The 21,260-nt window shown below is 45.8% G+C and overlaps 1 long non-coding RNA gene across 1 annotated transcript in view; it reads left to right on the forward strand.

Moving 5' to 3' along the window:
• Positions 1 to 4,134: 4,134 nt before the first annotated feature.
• Positions 4,135 to 21,260, forward strand: part of LOC142818397 (uncharacterized) — a 32,404-nt gene continuing 15,278 nt past the window's right edge. The window contains exons 1-2 of the long non-coding RNA XR_012895888.1: positions 4,135 to 4,282; positions 10,611 to 10,830. This is a non-coding gene — a long non-coding RNA (uncharacterized LOC142818397). The remainder of the gene's footprint in view (positions 4,283 to 10,610; positions 10,831 to 21,260) is intronic.

The raw sequence follows: 21,260 nt of genomic DNA on the forward strand, positions 1-21,260 counted from the left end.
ATTTTAATTAGACCAAATCTGTGAAAATAATTCCTGTTTCTTGTAATTAAGTTAACTAGAAGAACAACAATGACAAAGCAGCAGTTCTTGTTAACAATATACTGATGCCTTCTTCACACTCAAGCATTCCATTACAAATAGCTTCAGTTGTGAGAGACTTTGTGTGGCATTTTTAAAAGCACTCAGCCTAAATCAGCTCCCATTAGAGTCAATGGTTTTGTTTTTATTACTAGCCTCTGTGGGAATGGAGATGGGACAACAATGAACACTTTAAATGTCCCACCTTTTGTGTAAACTGATATCCTACACTAGAGATGCAAATCAGAGGGCATGGCTCCTCAGAGGATGGAAAGATGAGGTTTAATCTGATGTCCCAGCCTGGGATTCCCACCAGGAGAGTGATGTCTGAAAAAGGACTCCGTAAAAATGGGGCTACAGGGTTTGATTCAATAAGAGCATGAGGTGACATAACTAAAACTATCATAGGTCAGTCTTTGCCAGCAAATTATTAACGAAGATAGGGTGACTGTATTTTCTATGCTGAATACAAGACAACTGGTAAAATTACTTGTATTCAAGTGAGCTCAATGGCAGTCAATCAGAATGGTGCATTACCAACTTTCAAATTAACATCAAGTTAACTGAGCTCCTGTTAAAAAAGAAATACAGCACAAATGGAGTCTTTTATTTACCTTTTTATCTTTAAGGTTTGCATGGGAAGAGGGAATGTATACACATTCCCTACATCTCTCTCACACAGGAATGGGGGTGACTGTACAACTTGACCTAAACATGCCTGCCACCCTCCATGCCTGCCTTGGCCCCTCCAGAAGACCTATCTTTCCTTGGGCCACATCTTCTCAAGGCAATATGTGAGCAGTTCACAGGGGTGTATGCGGTGCTATGGACTCAGAGAGTGGCATTGTGCTGCAGTGTCTGCAATGCACAGGCACTTTCTTCCAGCACCCAGTAGAGTGCACAGACATAGGCACTGTTTTAACTCTGCCCATCTCCCTGGCAACCCTAATTAGCAGCATCCACTGATCCTCTTTGCATGTAGAAACAGACTCTACAGAGCAGGATTACCCAGGACATGCCATAAGACACATTGTCTCTTCCCCCATGGGGTGATGCTGGAACTCCCCCACTAACATAGCCTGCCATCAGGGAGACCCTGATGCTTAAAGCTTTATGGATGGTTTCCTTGCAGAGTGGAGAAAATTGCAGAGCATCGCAGTAGCCATGGGTAATATAAGGCCCAGGAAAACAATCCCATAAGTGCCCTGTCCCATATAATGGTCACGGCCTGTCCCAAACATGCCATCCTAGCTACTCTGCTCCAGCTAAACCCAGCAGACTTTGGATAAACTGAGAGCTGGGCCCTGTGCCGGGCGATGCAGAGTGCCAGGTGGCATAAACCAAGGTAGAAAGTGCGGCACACAACAGGGAGCGCAGAGGAACCAGACCCTGACCTCACTAGAAAGCTTCCGCACAGCCAGCAGGTCACCCCTGCCTCACGTGGAACTCACTGCTCCTTAGCACCACACGCTTAAACGCTGGTGTGACGGGCGGCCCCAGGAAACCACCCGGCTCAGGGGGCGGAGGGGGCCGTGCCCACGCAGCTCCCAGGTGTAAGGGGCTGCAGTCCCAGTCAGTTGGCGGCAGCCGAGGGGGCAGGCGCTAGGACCCAACCTGCAGAGCCGCCGACCCGGCAGCCAGAGAGGGGACCCCGCCAAGCCGGGGGGGGAGCCGCCTGCCACTGATAGGGCCCTGGGTCGGGGCCCGGTGGAGAGGGAGGGCCCAGGCCCCTCTACCCCTGCTGCCCTGACCCCGGCGAGAAGGGGTTTGCCTAAAGGACTAGGCCTCAGGGCCTGCGTACTTCCAGACTAGGCCGGCTGGCCGTAATTCCCCTAATAGAGGAGCAGCGTACTTTCAGACTAGGCAGGTGGGCTGTAATTCCCCTAATAGAGGAGCAGCGTACTTTCAGACTAGGCGGGTGGGCCATAATTCCCCTAATAGAGGAGCAGCGTACTTCCAGACTAGGCCGGTGGGCCGTAATTCCCCTAATAGAGGAGCAGCGTACTTTCAGACTAGGCGGGTGGGCCGTAATTCCCCTAATAGAGGAGCAGCGTACTTTCAGACTAGGCTGGTGGGCCATAATTCCCCTAATAGAGGAGCAGCGTACTTTCAGACTAGGCGGGTGGGCCATAATTCCCCTAATAGAGGAGCAGCGTACTTTCAGACTAGGCTGGTGGGCCATAATTCCCCTAATAGAGGAGCAGCGTACTTTCAGACTAGGCTGGTGGGCCATAATTCCCCTAATAGAGGAGCAGCGTACTTTCAGACTAGGCCAGTGGGCTGTAGTTCCCCTAATACAGGGGCAGCGTACTTTGAAACTAACCTGGAGAAGTCCAAACTATGCCCCGGAGGCGGGCTGCCCGCCCTGAGGAAGGGGCGGCCCCCCAACAGCTGGTTACATCAGACATCTCTCTTTTTTCTCTGTGCTCTACTCATTTATTACCCTGCCTTCTTGTGAGTAAGGTGGAGGAGCTTACAGGAGGGCTGTGCCTAGTGCTTACTAGTGTTTGCACACATAGCCTGAGCTTGTGATGGGAAATGATCAGCCTCACAAGGGTCACAGCCCAAGCCTCACTTAGCTCTTACACAGTTCTGATCTTCAGCACATCTCAGAGGGCCTTACAGAGGAGGGCAGGTTCATTCTTCTTATTTTACAGCTGGGCCAAATGAAGCCCAGGGAGGGTAAACAATCTGACCAAAACTATTCAACAAGTCAGTGCAGGAACAGAGCTCAGATCTCTGAGGGTCTGTCTTGTGTCACATCCACAAAACCATTTCCAATGTATTTACAATAACTCATTATAAGAATTAATTCCATGCTTTCAACATCTAAGCCTTGCCTGCAGCCTTCAGCACTGCTGCATTTGGCTAGTCCATGGCTCTCAGACTCTCAGCCTGTAGGTAAGGCCCGCAGGGGTGATTCCACAATCTGGTCTGAAACTCCCAGTGGTCCAGGGGAGTTTGTCTGTTACCAGCCCCCAAGCCTTGACCCTTCCCACCATTGTCCAACGCTTTCCCCCAATGCACCCTGTCCCCCAAACATGTGACTTTGGGGAATCAAAGGGAGGGGCTGGTACCGTGTAGCAGCAGCGGTTGCACTCCTTCACACTTCATGCAAGCAGTGACTCTGAGAAGGCTCTAGGGGTCATGCTGGGCAAACCGCTTAACAGGAGCTCCCAGGGTGCTGCTGTGGTAAATACAGCTAAAGCCATCGTTAGACTCACAAGCAGAGGAATGAGAAGGACAGGCAGGTCACACAGTATCCATGAGACTGAGATTGGATACTGCAGCCTGCTTTTAGGGCTATTGAAAAATTGGAGATGAGGCAGCAGGAGCCCAGCATTTTGCGGGCTGAAGAAAAATGCCTTCTTGTGGGCTATTGTGAGCCCAATCTGTTTTGCTTCTATCAAAGGAGGCTGAGAGGTGATTTCATTGCAGTGTCTAAGTGCCTTCCCGGTGAGAGACTGTCAGGTATTAAAGGGCCGTTTAATGTTACAGAAAAAGGCAGAACAAGACGAATAGCTGGAAGGCGAAAACAGACAGATTCATGTTAGAAATAAGGCAGCAATTTTTCTGTGAGGATGATTCACCATTGGAACAAACTACCAAAGCAAGTGACAGATTCTCCATTTCTTGATATCTTCTAATGAAGATTAGATGCCTTTCTGGTGTGTGCTTGGATCAAAAACCTTAGCTACTATGATGTACAGGAGGGCTGGGATATTTAGGGGTCAGATTCACTGCTATCATGGTACCTTCTGGCCTTAAAGTCTACTAATTAACGAAAAACTGAATGTGGCATATGGGGCCTCTGGGGCTTTACAGTGCAGCCAGCTTGATCCCCAGACTCAGCCATAATTAAGTGAGATGATCTTGGGAAAACCTGTCAGACACCTAGAGAAGCTGGTCAAATCAGCTCACCAACCTTACAAGAGAGTGGACGGTGTGGCAGTGACATCAGAAAAGCCTGTTTTAGACCTCAGTCTATTGGTGGACTGTGGTGGGGAGGTGGTGACTTCATAGAAGGACCCTGATATCAGCTGGACAGGACAGAGATACAAGAGAGGAGCAACTGCAGAGATTCCCATGGCTTTAGAGCAGCAAGGATCCTTCTCAAGATCCTTGCATCATTTGCTCAAGTAGTGGGATGTTAAGGCACCAGGGACCCTTTCCACTTGAACATCCCCTCTGTCCTCCAATCTAGGTGTGTCTACACAGATTGTTTTTCTTCCAGGAAGTTTGGGAATGTGGGTGGGACAAATTCATTATCCCAGGTTAATCTTTTTGTGGACAGAGGATTGCCATCCACAGGCCTAAATACTTCTGCCATAGAATTCAGAGCCAAAGAAGTGGAGCTCTCCCTGTGTTCAGTTGATGGAATCCATAATCCAGTCTCCATTTTAAGATGCTCCATGCGAGTATCTTTCTCTTCAGATTCACTCTCAAATGTGCTGAATAAGGGTGGATGAACCCCATGGGGCCCACTGCGCATGTGAAGTGGCAGCTTTGGCCTTGCACCCTGTTTTCTCTCAGGTCCCATGTCACGATCTATTTCATGAGGGGAACCTACCAATTCTCCCACAGGCAGTTGGAGATTCCTATGCACTTTATTTGCCCTAATCCTGTCTCAAGTTTCATTTTGTAGTCCAGCAGATCTAAGTTTTTCCACTACTAAGTAAAGTGTTGCCATCCACCTGCCAGCAATCTTGTGTTTGTCAGCAGCACCCAAATTCTGCAGCAGAACTCTGTCCCCTGGCTGGAGCTCCTGCAGACACAATCTTGCATCATACCAGTGCTTGTTACTATCTGAGATTTTCTGGACAGCAGCAGTAGCCAAGCGATAGGGAGGAGGTGGAATCTCCATCCCTAGAGTTTTTTAAGTTTTGGCTTGACAAAGCCCTGGCTGGGTTGATTTAGTTGGGGTTGGTCCTGCTTTGGGCAGAGGGCTGGACTCGATGACCTCCTACAGTCTCTTCCAGCTCTAAGATTCTATGATAGGCATCCTACAGCTTTTGTCTTAGTCAGAAAATATACTGCAGATGTGTCTTATAACTTCCTTTTCTGCACCTCATTCAGAGTTGTTTCCCATGGTCAGAGCAAATCCAGAGTTCAGAGGTGCATTCTCAGAGTTCACCTTCCATCCTGAGCATTTTGCTCACTCTGCTGCTCACTCACCATCCGCCTGCTCACTGTTCTCTGCTGCCATCTTGCTGGCCATTCATCTCACTACTCTGCTGCTGCCCTGCTGGTCACCCATTATACCTCTTCATTACCACCCTGCTGGCTGTTTGTTCCATCTCTCCATCACCAACCTGTTGGTTTTCAGTCACATCTGTTTGCTGCTTCTGCTGGCTTGTGGCAGATTTGGCTCCAAGCCAAACCTGGTGATTGTACCTCTTGGTCCAAAGCACAGTCCAGCCACAATACATTTCAACATCCACTGGACTAAAGTTAAATAATAAAAGAGACTCATTATGGAGTCTATTCTAGTTCTAACAGTAGAATGAGGAAGGATGGGGGGAAGAAGGAGTATGGGGAGAAACATGTTGAATCAGTCTTACAACTCATATCTGGAGGGCATGCTGCATGCTGTTTCAGAGTAAGGATATTAACAAACAAGTAGGCTGCGTCTAGACTGGCATGATTTTCTGCAAATGCTTTTAACGGAAAACTTTTCCATTAAAAGCATTTGCAGAAAAGAACATCCAGATTGGCACGGACGCTTTTCCGCAAAAGCACTTTTTGCGGAAATCATCCATGCCAATCTAGATGCGCTTTTCCGCAAAAAAGCCCCTATCTCCATTTTCACGAATGGGGCTTTTTTGTGCAAAACAAATCTGAGCTGTCTACGCTGGCCCTTTTGCGCAAAAGCTTTGCGCAAAAGGACTTTTGCCTGAACAAGAGCAGCATAGTATTTCCGCAAGAAGCACTGATTTCAGACAGTAGGAAGTCAGTGTTCTTGCGGAAATTCAAGTGGCCAGTGTAGACAGCTGGCAAGTTTTTCTGCAAAAGCAGATGCTTTTGTGGAAAAACTTGCCAGACTAGACACAGCCGTAATGTACTAGTTGAGTACTCAATGGAATTTCCATCAACAATTCATCTTCTTGATAGGCACTTCCGCATTTCTCCTTTGAAATGTACAAAAGCCCCTGCTGGGGACTCTTGTACATTTCACAGGTGGCATGCCGTGTGCAGCCTGGGGCCAACGGGAAAGCCCACTGATGCCAGGCTCCATGAGGGCACTTACCCTTTGAAATGCACAAGAGCCCCCATAGACTTTCAGGGTATGTCTACACTACCACCCTAGTTCGAACTAGGGTGGTTAATGTAGGCAACCGGAGTTGCAAATGAAGCCCGGGATTTGAATTTCCCGGGCTTCATTTGCATGTTTCCAGGCGCTGCCATTTTTAAATGTCTGCTAGTTCGGACTCCGTGCCCGCGGCTACACGCGGCACGGGCTAGGTAGTTCGGATTAGGCTTCCTATTCCGAACTACCTGTACTCCTCGTGGAACTGCCGACGAAGGGTTTTGGGGTCAGCAGATCCCCGTCTAGACTGTCACACTCTGCCGACAATCAGCTGATCGGCACAGCGCAGCGGCCATTTTGATTTAAATGAAGCGGCGATTATTTAAATCGACACTTCATTTCCCTTTGCCATCCTAATCTACATGGCTCTGTTGACAGAGCCATGTAGTTTAGACACACCCTCTGTAAGTGGTCTCAGTGCCACTAGATGGGATAGTACACTACACCGAGCAAGTGTGTGTGGGTTACACCTGCTCCAATCCATCTGATTCTTTTACCAGGTGCTCAAGGCTCTGCAGAGGCTACACCTTTTAGGGTGCCTCTGAAAGGATGTAGAATTCTAAACTGAGATAGGGAAGGGTTAAAAAGTAGGCATGGACCACTGGGATTCCGCCCCACTATCCCTGCAGAACCTGCTCCAGCTGCAAGAAGAGTTTCAAAGGGAGTCTATCATGGGGGTGTATGTGCCTGCACATTAGCTCAGAAACCGAAAGGTTAATATATGCATTGTCAGCCACTGTTGATTGGCAGGCTTACAGAAGCTGGGAGGATCAAAGGACTGGGAAACAGACTGGGAACGGCTGCTACAAAGGAGTGAGCAGACAGGAGAAAGGAACTCTGGTCACCATGACAGGCCTGAGCACAGAGTGAATTTCCAGATTCCTGGACATGAGTGGACTGACAACCCCACTGAGCTGAAAGAGCTGGAGCCACATCCTCCTCGTGTTTGGACAGGGGATGCACTTCTGATCTGATGCACCACCTCACCGAGCCAGACAGTGCAAAGAGGAGAGACAACAGAGAATGAGCGACTGATCTAGGGAAATGCTGAAGGATATAGCAGGAGTCCTGGCTGCAGGAGATACCCTGCCAGCCATAGCTGCCCAAGGCCTGAGAACAGATGCCAGCCTTTGCTCTAACATCTGGATGATCCTGGGTGAGATATGTGGCCATATGCCCAGTGGAGAGGAGGACCCAGGTTCTTACATACTTACCCATTTCATGGAAGGAGTCTAGACCTCTTTTCCCATCCTTTGGGGAGGAGGAGAAGGCAGAGACATAGAATCATGAATCATAGAACACTAGAACTGGAAAGGACCTCAAGAGATCATGTCCAGTCCCCTGCCCTCACAGCGGGACCAAGCACTGTCTAGACCATCTCTGGTAGCTGTCTATCTAACCTGCTCTTAAATATCTCCAGTGATGGAGATTCCACAACCTTCCTAGGCAATTTATTCCAGTGTTTAACCACCCTGACAGTTAGGAAGTTTTTCCTAATGTCCACCCAACTAAACCTTGCTTGCTGAAGTTTAAATCCATTGCTTCTTGTCCAATCATCATAGGCCAAGGAGAACAATTTCTTCCCTCTTGGGCTACATCTAGACTACAATGCTTTTTTGGAAAAAGATACGCAAATTGCGCTCCACACTTTTCATATCTTTTTCTGATAATTTTGTAGGGAGAAGCTTTTCCAAAATTTGGCCTATCTATACTGGGACAAATTTTAGAAAATCCTTCTTTTGGAAGAGCCCTTCTTCCTCGTGCAAGGAGGAAGATAGGGCTTCCAAAAGAGTGCGTCTGCTATTCTTCCACACACAAAAAGGCAGAAGAGCAGACGTATTCCCCTGGTATCCTGGAAAAACCCCATAGTCTAGACATAGCCTCAGTCTTCTCTTTTCCAAACTAAACAAATCCAGTTCCTTTAGCCTTCTCTCATAGCTCATATTAATCCTTGAGCCTTTAGTGATTCACAGGAACCGGGGGCAGGCTGCAGACCCTTTCTTTTGTGTGGATATTGGACTTTACATTGTGTTGCACTCTGTGAATCTGGAACTCGGTGAACCAACTGGAGAGCCAAGGCCTCAGATCCCCATCACTCAGCCAGATGATCCCTTGCCTCCAGTTGGGATCCTAGGTCTTCTCCACCAGACATGGAAGGAGCCAGGCTCCCATCCAACCAACATGGTACCACGTGTGTTCTGTCAGAAGGAAAACTTGGAGGCCCTGCAGGCTTCCATGCAGGAGAACCTACTGAAATCTCAGAACCAGGATCAGACAGACAACAATGGGCCTGAATGTGAAAATTTAAACCCAGTGAGAAGGTTTGTTTTTACTAACAATCTTGAAGTCAAAACTGTTGCCAAGTAGCAAGGACCATTCAAGGTTATAAATAGGGAAAGGGCAGTGGATGAAATCTGCCAACCAGAGAAGAGAAACGAACCAGACACTATACCACAAAGACCTACTGAAGGCCTGAAAAGACCTTTTTCACCAGAATGTCAACTTGGGTTGCTAGTGTCCTTAATCCACTATGTTGGACTAAAAAGAAACAGCAAATACAATGAATTGAAGACCTCCCTTTGATGTTTATAGCATGGCCTGATCATTCTGATGGAGACTACCATTCAGTGCAGGCCACTGCAGGGAAAAAGGTCCCTGAGACTCTGATCAGGCCGTAATAATTTCACGACCATGAAAATGTGTCATGAATTTTGAAATCTGTCCTGAGCTGTGAAAACTAATCTCCCCCTGTTGCTAGGAATCCAGGGCATTCAACAGCTAGTCTGGCCCCTCTGGGGAGGGATAGGAGTTGTCTTTCTCCTACAGAGTCTCTGTGGGTAGGCAAATCAGAGCTACCTTGAAAAGCAAGAAGAAATGTGTGGAACCCTACTCTAGACCTTCCCTGAAAGCTGCACGGAAGTGAAGGCATTCCTGCCCCACAACGACTTTGTGAACTGCTGCCCCACCACAACAACACACCTTCTTATCTCCTGAAAGTCTACTGGCTGCTCTCTGACTCCATGAATCTTCCCAGAGGAGCTGAAACAGCTATTGAATGAAAAGCAAAGTGTATACTTTTGGAAGACATTTGGTACCATAATGGGCCATAGTGTGCAATCAGTTTCTAAGCAAACCTACCTATTGACATCAATGGGGAATTCTGCTTTAACATGATGATTGGATATGGCCTATGATATATATTAAGCTACTCACTTTGCTTCTTCATGATACTTAGCTTTTTTAGACGGGGTTTTACCTTGCCTGCTTTACATATTTTGAAATAACTAAAAGCAAAAGAGATTATTCTTGGCTTCCCCTATAAAGTTGGCTAGAACACAGGGAAGGATCAATGACTATAGCAGAAATGTAGGTGTTCAATGGGCCATTTTAGTGAAACATGGTTAACTTACTATCACAAATGGCTTTTCAGCTAGGAAGTGACAAATGCTGTTATTTCAAGAGAAATAAAATAATGTGATGGCTTTTTGTGGCATCAGGCTACAAAGCAGAACTGGAGGGTCCCAAAGATTCCTGTGGGGGGGGGGGGAAGACCCCCATTAGTTGCTATGGAAAGTACAATCATACTTTACAAGAGACATAAGCAAGATTTGCCTAAATCCAGCACATACAGACCTATTTCAAGTTTGCTGAACTGTATAAGGTTTTAAACTCTGTTTTATCTGTTAAAATGCGACCGTTTCTGAAATCCATGCTGCTGCTGTTTTAATTACTATTATTCATTACTTGCAGCGCCTAGAAACCCTGACTATGATCAGAATGCCATTGTGATAGGTCAGTGTTTCTCAAACTAAGGGTCCTGACCCAAAAGAGGATCCCAAGGCAATTGTAAGGGGATATGATATCACTAAAATACCCTGCCTCCTTCTCCCCCGGACAGCAGGGATAGAAGTCTTCACTCTGTGTGGGACACCACCACTGCTGGATCCAGTGTGTGCCAGCCCGGAAGGTAACAGAGCTGCCCTGTCACTCCTCCCCCACCCACAGGCTCACAGCCTAGCTGCTTTCCATGCCTGCTTGTCCCCAGGGCATGGGTGTATCAAGGCTCCCCTGGGGAACATTGGTGTCCCTGAAGGAAGGGACCCATAGCCCAGGCCTCAGGTGGCCTTGCTCGAAGCACATCCCCCTTGTCCTTTTGGTGTTGGCTCAGGGAAGATGACTGGCTTCAGGCTCCAGGGATGACTGCCCTTCTCTTTGTTCTTCACAGCCAGATCTGTGAGTGGGGAGCAGGTGATGCCTCCCGTTCCATCCTCGTGACTCCGTGGGACCCAGAAGGGAAAGTAGACCCAAGAAGACCTGCAGCGGGAGCATATTGCCTGCCTGAGTGCCCTGCAGCACTTCCTGGACCAGCAGGACTACAGGCTTCAGGAGGACCTGGCTCTCTGGCATGCCACCTGGAAGGAGCTGCTGCAGCAGAGCCGGTCCCTGTAAGTAGTGTTCACAGCCACTGTCTAGTGCCTGGGGGCCGTTCCTGCTGCCATTCCAGCCTCTGCTCCAGAGCCCGCTCTTACTCCTCCCACTGCCACTCCTGCTCCTCCTCTCGCTCCTGTTCCTGCCCCCCACCTTCTTCCCCTAGTCTCCCCCCATGGCCACTGAGGGTCCCACAGATGAGGCGGTGGGACTGCCTGTGGTAGGCACTACTCCCAGCCCCAGCCCAGAGCCTTTCCTCCTCATCCTGCCTATGCCCAAGCTCCTTCCCCAGGCCCTCCCCAGCTATATTTACCCCAAACAAGAACAGTTATAGCTGGTTTCAAAACAACAGGTATGCTTTATTGTGTCTGGAAGGGGCGGAGGAGGGTGGGGGAGAAGGAAGGGAAGGGAAGGATGGGGAGGAAAGGCACACTGGGCCACTGCAGAGGACCCTTGTGGGGAGGCCTGAGGGAGAGTCTCACAGCTGGCGTTGGCTGAAACTCTCCCTCAGGGTCTCCCAGATCCTCACAGCCCCCTGATGGGCCTGACAGATAGAAGCCATGCATGGCTGTTCAAAGGCCCTTGCAAGCCACTCAGTCTCTGCCTCCCTTGCGTCCAGGAATGTCTCGCAGATGTTGTGAAGGGTGCGACATGCAGCCAACACCTGGGGGACATTTTGCTCATGGAGCTCAAGGTGGGCGAGGAGAGAAAAAAACTTCCCTTGAGACACCTGAAGGAGCCCTCCTTAACCATGTGGGCCCTGCTGAGCCTTGCATTAAAACATTCCCTGGTGCAGTCTAAGTGTCCAGTATATAGCTTCATGGGCCAGGGGAGCAGAGGGGTTGGCTGTTTCCCTCTCCCCTCAATGCACGTTGGCATGTCCAAATCCCTGACCTTTGTGGAAGAGGCTAGAGTTCCTAAATACACAGGCATCATGTGTCTTCCCTGACCAGCTGATGTAGACATCAGTGAACCAGTTTCAATTGTCTATGATGGCCTACAGGACCATGGAGAAGTAGCCTTTGCGATTGATGTAATCTTATACCCAGTGTTCGGGAGCCCAGATGGGGGTGCAGGTGCTGTCAATAGCCATCTTTCTCTCCTCCTCCCTCTCAGCTCAGTGTTTTAATTAACAAACCACTTCCCTTGCTGTGTAATTAAATATTATAAAAAAATAGCAGCTAAAAATGGGAAAATCTAATATACTAGATGACTAAGGGAACCTAGCTCCCTCCTATCTTTTGGCAACAGTGATTTCTTAAGGAAAGAAATCCTTGTGATTTCTAAAACCAGGAAAGCTGAGGAAGAGTACAGGGTTTATTCCTTTCAGATGACTATTGAAGCAAGATTTATGCAAGGTTTTTTTGTTTGTTTGTTTGTTTTTATATTTTGAAGTACATTAAATAAATAATACCTGTTATTAAAAATACCAAACAAACAACAGCTTGAAAACAATAACTCTGAGATAAATAGGGTATTTGCCTTAATTGTGAAAAAAATCCTTTGGCTTCAGTAACTTTCCATGCCTAGGCCAACATTTTACTGCTATTATTAGTCTCTAAAGCAGAAACATTACTGGTAAATCTATAGCCCAACTGAATGCCAAGTCACAGAAGAACTTCTGCTTTTCATAAGGTTTTGTTGCAAAAGCTTTTCTGTTCTGCTGGGGCTGGTCCTAGGGAAGAAATAGGAGTCTATTGACCTTATAACAAGGTCACACTCACCTCTCACAAGCATAGCCAACTGCAGGTACCTGCACTCTGACTATGTCTAGACTACAATCCTCTTCAGCAAGAGGAAATGCAAATAGAGTGCTCATTTGCATATATCGCACTCTCATTTGCATTTCCTCCTTGGATCACTTTTATGCAAAAGGTTTTTGCGCAAAAAAGTGCTGTGTAGATGGTTCCAATTTGCACACACACAAAAAAAAACCTTTTGCACAAGAGCCATACTTAATTAAGAAATGGCTCTTGCGCAAAAGGGGTGTATTTGCGCAAAACGGAGCCATCTACACAGCTCTTTTTTGCACAAAAGTGATGCAAGGAGGTAATGCAAATGAGAGTGCGACATATGCAAATGAGTGCTCAATTTGCATTTCCTATTGCTGAAGAGGATTGTAGTCTAGACATGGCCTTTGTCACAAAGTCTCAGGTTCTGCAGCAATTCCTAGCAGCTAAGCCCCAGTCTTCAGGAGCTGCCCTGGGCTACAGTCCAGTCTGCAAGAAGCCCTCCACAGTGAGCTATCAATGATATTGCTACTCCTTCACCCAGCCGGAGGCCCAGGCTGCACACCTAGGGCTCCAAAGAAGAACTGACTTGCTCTAGTCCAGCAGCTTTCTTTATATTGGACTGCTGGGCCTTGATTGATATGCCTTTCACATTACCACTCTAGGGAGCTTGGAGGACACTTCTACTGCTCTCTTCCTGGGATGAGGTATGAGAAGGCCTCAAGTCTCCAATAGGGGCCTTTAGGGCCTAGTCCACCCTGTCGCAATATTGGAATTGTTTTTTGGAGCTGAGAGATCACTGTGAGGAGAAGTCAGACATTCCATCAAAAATCATTTTGTCTGGGAGCAGAAAATTACTTCCTTGGATCACATGATATTAAAGGAACCATGAGGGGTAAAGGCAGGCAGCAAGAGACTAGTGATTTCATAAGTACCTCTTGCCTGTCATTGGCTGACAATGTGAACCAAACTCAATACAAGAAGGAAACATGAAAAGAACAAACATTCTTAGAATGTGTGGAAACTTTTCTTTGTATTGATCCTTGTGACTTCTACAAGTAATGCTTAAATACAAGTATAACCCAGAAATTATAGATATATTTCCTCAAATACTAAAATGTAGTTATCACTGAAGAACATTCTCAGTTCAGCAATAGAAAAGCCAAGAACTCAAAACTACTCGGAGAAAGAATTAATGAAGCTTCCTTATTAAGTTGCCCCTTGATGGAGAGCAGCTTTGAGACATTAGCTAATAGCTTCCATATGATGGGGGTAGTCTGCCCCTTTGATAGTAGTGATACCTCGTGATCAACCCACCCTGTCATATGGTGTGGCCCTTTTAAATTTTGTAAGGTTCAGTGTATAAATATGTACAAGGACCTAGGAGATACTAATAGAGAGAAAACTGTCCTGGGAATAAGTCAGGGGTGAGCAAATACTGACCAGTGGGCTGGATCCAATCACCAGGATTAGCCTCTGGTGCACCTCCCCAGACCCACTGTATTACTTGCATTTCCATGGATATGAGCAATCACCACTCCTGTTGTCCATGGATTCCCATTCCTGGCCAATGGGTGCTGCGGGAAACAATGTCCCAGTCCGTGCCACGGGAGCTGTAATCACTGGTACCTGCAGAGGCAGAGGGGTCTCACTATAGGATCACTAGCCCACCAGGAGCTAATCCTGGTGAACTGCTGCCAGTTTATTGCCCACCCCTGAGTAAATAATGCTTGAGAAATCCTGTCACTGTGACTTTAAGGGTCTGGGCCCAGGAGCCTTGCAGAAAGAGTGGAGTAAGTCTCCCTCTCAACCAACTGGGGATGAGCTAAGGGAAGGAGACTGGCATAAATGCTGTCTCCAGTCTCCCAGGATACTAGCAGGAGAAGTGTGGGGACTACAAAGTGCAGGACCTTCGGTGGTTAACTCAGACTGTCCTATGAACCAGACAGCTCTGAAAATGTAAGTCCAACATTGGTGGAGCCAGGCCCACATTCCTGAATATTTGTGGAGCACAAGCACCATGGGCCCATATAACTTGCCACTTATGGACCCAGCGCAGGATGAGCTAACCAAAGTGAGTCATGCTTGTGGAAAGATGTAATAATAACCATTAAAGTGCATGACTTGGATCAGTTGAGTCTGGCTACTTGTCTCACAGAACTGCAGGAGGCCATGTATGTAACCCCCCCTGCAAAACCATGAGGGGCTACCTGGGTAGTGCTGAAGAGCGATTCCCCATGATGCTCTTCATCTGCTAAACACAGTCATGCTCCTTCAGAGTCCTGGGTCAGCTGCAGTTATCAAATACAGATTGGCTGGAAACTTGGCAATGTGGCATATGAGTCAAGTGAAACAAAAGAGCACTGACTGTCCTGAAACAAAAAACAGGACTGTGTAGCACTTTAAAGACTAACAAGATGGTTTATTAGGTGATGAGCTTTCGTGGGCCAGACCCACTTCCTCAGATCAAATAGTGGAAGAAAATTGTCACTTGATCTGAGAAAGTGGGTCTGGTCCACGAAAGCTCATCACCTAATAAACCATCTTGTTAGTCTTTAAAGTGCTACATAGTTCTGTCTTTTGCATATAATAAAGATGACATGCTTATTGACTCCATCTTAGCTCTTGAGCCTATGACTTAATCCCATTACAAGATGGTTTTCAGAAACCCTTAGATATAAAAACCTGATCAGAAAACATAGTTCATTGTTTTGTTGAAAGTGCATTTGCATTTTTCTACATGAGAAAAAGTGGGTTGTCCATGCAAAGCATTGCATAAATGTCTCCTACTAAGTCCTTTAATGAGCACATAACCATTCAAATGAACAGCCTCATGTTGGAAGGACTGGAAGATTATTGGTAAAGATTTCAATCTTACATTCATGCAGTGCCTTTCTTCACAAAGAAATTTACAAAGTGATACAAACCAGACATCTCCTCATTCATCACTGAAACACAACCTGCTCTGGAATGAAGCATAGCAACTAGTTTCAGTGATAAATAGGACAAATAGCACAGAATATATATACTCTACTGAAACTGAAGTGGTTGTTTAGAGAAACAGTATAATAAAACAAGTTGAAATTTAGCCAGAAAAATAGTGTCTAAGTCTTCTCTTACAAAAACCAAAAAACCATTGTTTTATGCCTCATCCAAAAGATAGCACTTTCAGCACTACAGTGACCCATCTCAAAATGCAAGCCATGCCTCCTTCTGAACAACAAACATTGTCTTCTGATGCTGTTTTGAAACTGGCAGGCATGGCCCAATCCTTAAGTTTCAACTTCTTTGTGGGCATTCTTGGAGCTGTAGTTCCCAGAAGGAATGTGTGACAGAGCAAGGCTGGTTGGGAAGGGGGATAAAAGACATGCTCTGTTCCTCAGTAAGACTTGAGGCTAGGGAGGAGAGTAAGAAGTGGGGTAAAGATTCCTCATTCTGAGAGCTGGGGTAGTAATCAACAGCTCGATGTCAAGTTGGCAGTCAGTTTCAAGTGGAGTGGCCCAAGGATCAGTTCTAGGGCCGATTTTGTTCAACATCTTTATTAATGACCTGGATGAGGGGATGGATTGCACCCTCAACAAATTCGCAGATAACACTAAGCTCGGGGGAGAGGTAGATATGTTGGAGGGCAGGGATAGGGTCCAGAGTGACCTGGACAGATTAGAGGATTGGGCCAAAAGAAAGCTGATGAGGTTCAACAAGGATGGAAAAATCTCAAGCATTGTTACAGGCTGGGGACCGACTGGCTAAGTAGCAGTTCTGCAGAAAAGGACCTGGGGATTACTGTGGATGAGAAGCTGGGTATGAGTCAACAGTGTGCCCTCGTAGCCAAGAAGGCAAATGGAATATTAGGTTGCGTTAGGAGGAGCATTGCCAGCAGATCTAGAGAAGTGATTATTCCCCTTTATTCGGCAATGGTGAGGCCATATATGGAGTACTGCAACCAGTTCTGGGCCCCCCACTACAGAAAGGATGTGGAGGCATTGGAAAGGGTCCAGCAGAGAGCAACCAAAATGATTAGGGGGCTAGAGCACATAACCTATGAGGAGAGGCTGAGGGATTTGGGCTTATTTAGTCTGCAGAAGAGAAGAGTGAGGGGGGATTTGATAGCAGCCTTCAACTTCCTGAAGGGAGGTTCCAAAGAGGATGGAGAGAGGCTGTTCTCAGTAGTGACGGATGGCAGAACAAGGAGCAATGGTCTCAAGTTACAGTGGGGGAGGTCTAGGTTGGATTTTAGGAAAAACTATTTTACTAGGAGGGTGGTGAACCATCCAATTCAAGTAAGAGTTCAGTTTGATTCAGTTAATCTGGTGAAATCTGACAGGGTGGCATCCTTAATATAGTATAGTAAGACACGGAGAAAACTCTGTTGACATGAAGCTTTTGGCTCATCGTCTTAATTTATCCAGCAACAAGCAGATTGGATTAAAATCTGCATTGAACCCAGAGTGTTATTTCCCGGTAGCTCACTTCTCCTCAAAATGCAAACTACACTCTTGATTTATAAACCTACAACTCCTGTTTAACAAAGTCATGATGAATTATCAAAATCCCACTCTTCCAATGTTGTCGAATGCTACTTTTCCTTCTATTGCTCACTTACAAACTGTTTTTAAAATCTTTCCTGCTTTGCTATTTCTGGCATTGAGCCTTTAGCTTACTCTTCTGGATGATCCTGAGTTATGACTTAATTTCATTTGCTTTTGCTATGTATTTTGGTGTTTTTTGTTTTTTTATTGTGGCATTGAAACTTTAATCTAAGATTTGGATTCCTTGCCAGAAAAGCCTGGTTTTTATTTGACTGGCATATGTATCTGCAGAAAGAATAAATTTAGTGAACCAAATTTTGTGTAGTAAAATATCTCACATCCTACATCAGAACCTGAGCAGTCAGTGTGTCTATATAAGTTTAAGCAAATTAAAATCTAACTTGCAGAAATTGCAGTCCTATTTTTTAAAATATATTATGAGAGAATCTAATTTATATCCTGCAGCCTTAGGATGGTTATTGCTAACATCTAATAAAACCATGGCAATACCTTACCCTCTAAGAATAAAAAAATCGGTCTCTAGTTCATGTAACTGAGTTTCTTTAGCATTAGCCAGACTGTTATATGCTGAAATTATTGGCTTTGTTGAGCTAGTAGCTGAATATTAATCTACACTTAATAACCTCTTGATATATGGAATGTCTCATCTATTGGGTTACCCTAATGAAGACCACAACTGACAGTGTTTCTCTGATGCCACTACTGGAGGGGCTGTAGAGATGCTGCCATTCTCCTCTGAGTTTTTCCAGATCAATTTACTCCCTTTGAGCACACAGTCATAGAGATTCTCTTTTAGAGAAGAACACAGTTGTGGTCCATGGTGATAAAGTAATACTAGCAGACCTCAGCTGTCTGCAGGCAGAATCAAACCAGGGACTTCAGGAACTTAGCGTGTGAGCCACAACTACATGAACTAAAAGCCATTTGCCTATTAGCTAAGGCTGTAGAATTGACTAATTGTACTCTCTCTGTGGGTGTGTCTGTACTACAGGGTTTTTTTTTTTAAGGTGGCCTTTTTTCGAAAAAACTTCCCCTGCATCTAGACTGCTGCTGTGTTCTTTTGAAAGTAAATCGAAAGAACACGTCAGTTTTTTCGACTGCGGAAAACCTCTTTTTATGAGGAATAACGCCTTTTTTCAAAAGCTCTCTTTCAAAAAAGGTGCTATGCAATGCAAACTGTGCTTTTTTGAAAGAAAGCATCTAAACTGCCTGGGCACTCTCTTTCAAAAAAGTGGCTTGCTTTTTTGAAAGTACTGGTTGTAGTCTAGACACTCTTTTTCAAAACAGGCTTTTTCAAAAGATGCTTTCGAAAAAGCCTCTTTCGAAAGACGCTTGCAGTCCAGATGTAGCCTGTGAGTGGCCTCAGTGCCACTAGATGGGACAGTACACCAAATCCAGAAAGTGTGTAGATTACATAATCACAGTAGCAGCAAGAGGTCCCCAATCAAGATTGGTACTCTTGTTTTGATATATGAGATCAGATGAAAGCACATGGACTGAAATCAATCTCTTCTCTGCAAACCTACACTTTAGTGTCTCAGATGCTGAAACTATTACTGAGATCTGGAGAGAAGAACTAAATGGGATGATTATATGCTATCTGTTGGTCATAGACTATGACTTTCATATTATGTGGATGTCCTTAAAGTATTACACTTACAATAACTGTAAAATTACTGGGGATTCATCATTATTCTTGTGAACAGCCTTGCTGCTTTTTACCAGATCATATAACAGTTATACTTTTGGAGAAACATGCATTCACTGATGTTCGGCATATGATTAATAAATCTGTCTTGTCTACACTAACTAGTTTTGTTGCCAAAAATTGATAAAATAGTGAGAGTGTACACCCTTCTCTTTCCCACTACCTTTATTATCCACAAAAAGCCAGTGTGGACTCTGCTGTTTGTTTTGTCGATAGACCGGGCTTCCACCAGTATTCCAGAATGCCTGTGCTGAAGGCTCTGTTCAGTGTTTTGATCTCTGCTGCTGACATGTGTAGTCATGCTCAGCTCCCCTTCCAAAGCTCTGTAAGTATCTGACTGTTGAGTGGGCTGCTCCATTTGGGGAGCAAAGAACAAATTATTGAAATGTTCCTGTTCTGCCTTGCACTAGAAACACAGTGGCAGGCAGACTGCTACTGCAGGGGGAGGGGGACAGACACTGACATTCCTCAGTAGGGCGAGATCACAGAGGTACTCATGATGCCACTCAAAAGCTGAGTAGAGTATGGAAGAACTCGCGGGTGGGGAGAAGAGAGGAATTCTGAGGTGCACAGGGATCAGCTCTGCATTCCCACAGCACTGCAATACATATTCACAGTGCGTTGCTCACACTGTGGAAGATGGTGCCCATAGTGTTGACAGAGGGAACAAGTGTGAACACCCTCTGGACGAGCCTGCCAACAGGGGACAAAAGGGACAACTGCCCAAGGCCTGGGGCTCCTGGTCACTACTACTGCAGTCGTGGCTGAAACCCTGAGCCCTTTAAATCCCTGCCAGAGTTCTGGGCAGTGTGCTCAGGATGGCTCTGAGGGCTGGTGGAAGGGAGGGCACACTCATGTGCAGCTGCGGGCTGGCTGCCCCTTCTGTCCAAAGCCCCACCCCTCCAGAAGTACAGAGCAAAGCCCTTCCACCTTGCCCAGGGACTTGGCTAGTTTGTTGTTTCCCCTGACTTTTTTGCTTTGTTGCCTTTTGGGTGTTGGCATAAGTTTTGTTGATGTAAGACCCTTAGTCTTTCTGACAAAATAATGTTTTTTAATCTGTATCTGCTGTCTACAGGTTGATTTCTACTGCCCTTTCACCAAACTATGGCAAACAGTGTTCTCTTGTAACGACTACCTTATTTTGGCTTCTCATGGCACAGTAGTCAGATAGTATTACAATTGCAGAGTGGAGTGATGATGCTGTGCTGGCTTATCTAATTCTGGATTAAGGTCCTACTGAGTTCATGGGAAGTCAAGATCTACCAGTTTGTTCTGGTTTAAGCAGAGATGGGACTCCAGTAAGTCTCAAAAGAGACAGAGCCAAACATGCTCCCAAGTGTAAACTTCCATAGAGCGCATTATCATGCCTGACAGCAACAATGAATAGTAGTGGCTGCAAAACTAGGTGCCATTTCATGCTGCTTGAACACATCATCTGAATGGCTGTGGCAAAACCATGCAGAATGTGATGCTTTAAACTAGACCGCCTCATAACCACCAGCTCAGTTCAGCAACTCATGACTGAATTTAGGATTTGGCAAGGTTTTTGCTGCCCTGCAGATGATTGGGGAGGGGAAGGACCCATAATTGCTATCCATTGGAAAAGTGTTTTTTTAATCACCAATTATTCAAGGTTAATCCAGAGTGATTCTCTCAGAATCCTGGCAAATGTTTGTGCTTGCCCATGCATGTGAGAATTATATTAGTTTTCTGTGTCACTCATTCTAAAGACCCTTTTCTCTTCTGTAGCACTCAATTCTTACTTTAATACAACAAACATGCAAAACATAACTGTATCACATGTTGCACTGTCTTGTCAGTTTCCATTTCCTATTAATACCTTTTTCATGCATGAAAACTTACATTTCAACCAGTATTTTTTCCTTTGAACATCTCATTTCTCTAGGACCAAGGCTCTCAATCTGTGCTGTTACTTCTTCCAGGACCCTGCAGGCTTGCTAAACCCATACTTCTCTCTTACTTCCTTTATAACCAGGGAGTCACAGGAACCCAGCAGAAGAGACATAACATTCCCCATGGGGTGTTTCAATTTGAGACACTTAATCTGGTGCAGAAGTTGAAATACAACATAGCAGCTCATCTACCAAAAACTTCATCTATCTAATCCTCCTTGTCCAGAATAGAGCAGTTGTAGAGCCAAACTCTATAGAGTGTAAGAAACATAGTATTAAATGTGTTTATCACCACCTCACCTTAGCAGAAGGATAGGAAAGAATATTTACACTAGGAGGGATTGGGTTGAAATAGAAAAGCAAAAACACTCTCCTTGGCTGTGGATAATTTTTAGAATTAATTTGCAAATGCTGGTCACTAACAGTTGTACTAGCCACCTTCCTCTTCAGCTAAAGGAATATTCATATGGCTAGCAAAATGGGCTTCCATCATAGACGAGGAGTGCACTGAATGACAAGGCTGACTGACAGAAAGAATGAGGAGGA

The sequence above is a fragment of the Pelodiscus sinensis genome, chromosome 15, assembly GCF_049634645.1.
Source record: "Pelodiscus sinensis isolate JC-2024 chromosome 15, ASM4963464v1, whole genome shotgun sequence".
NCBI classification, from domain to species: Eukaryota; Metazoa; Chordata; order Testudines; family Trionychidae; genus Pelodiscus; species Pelodiscus sinensis.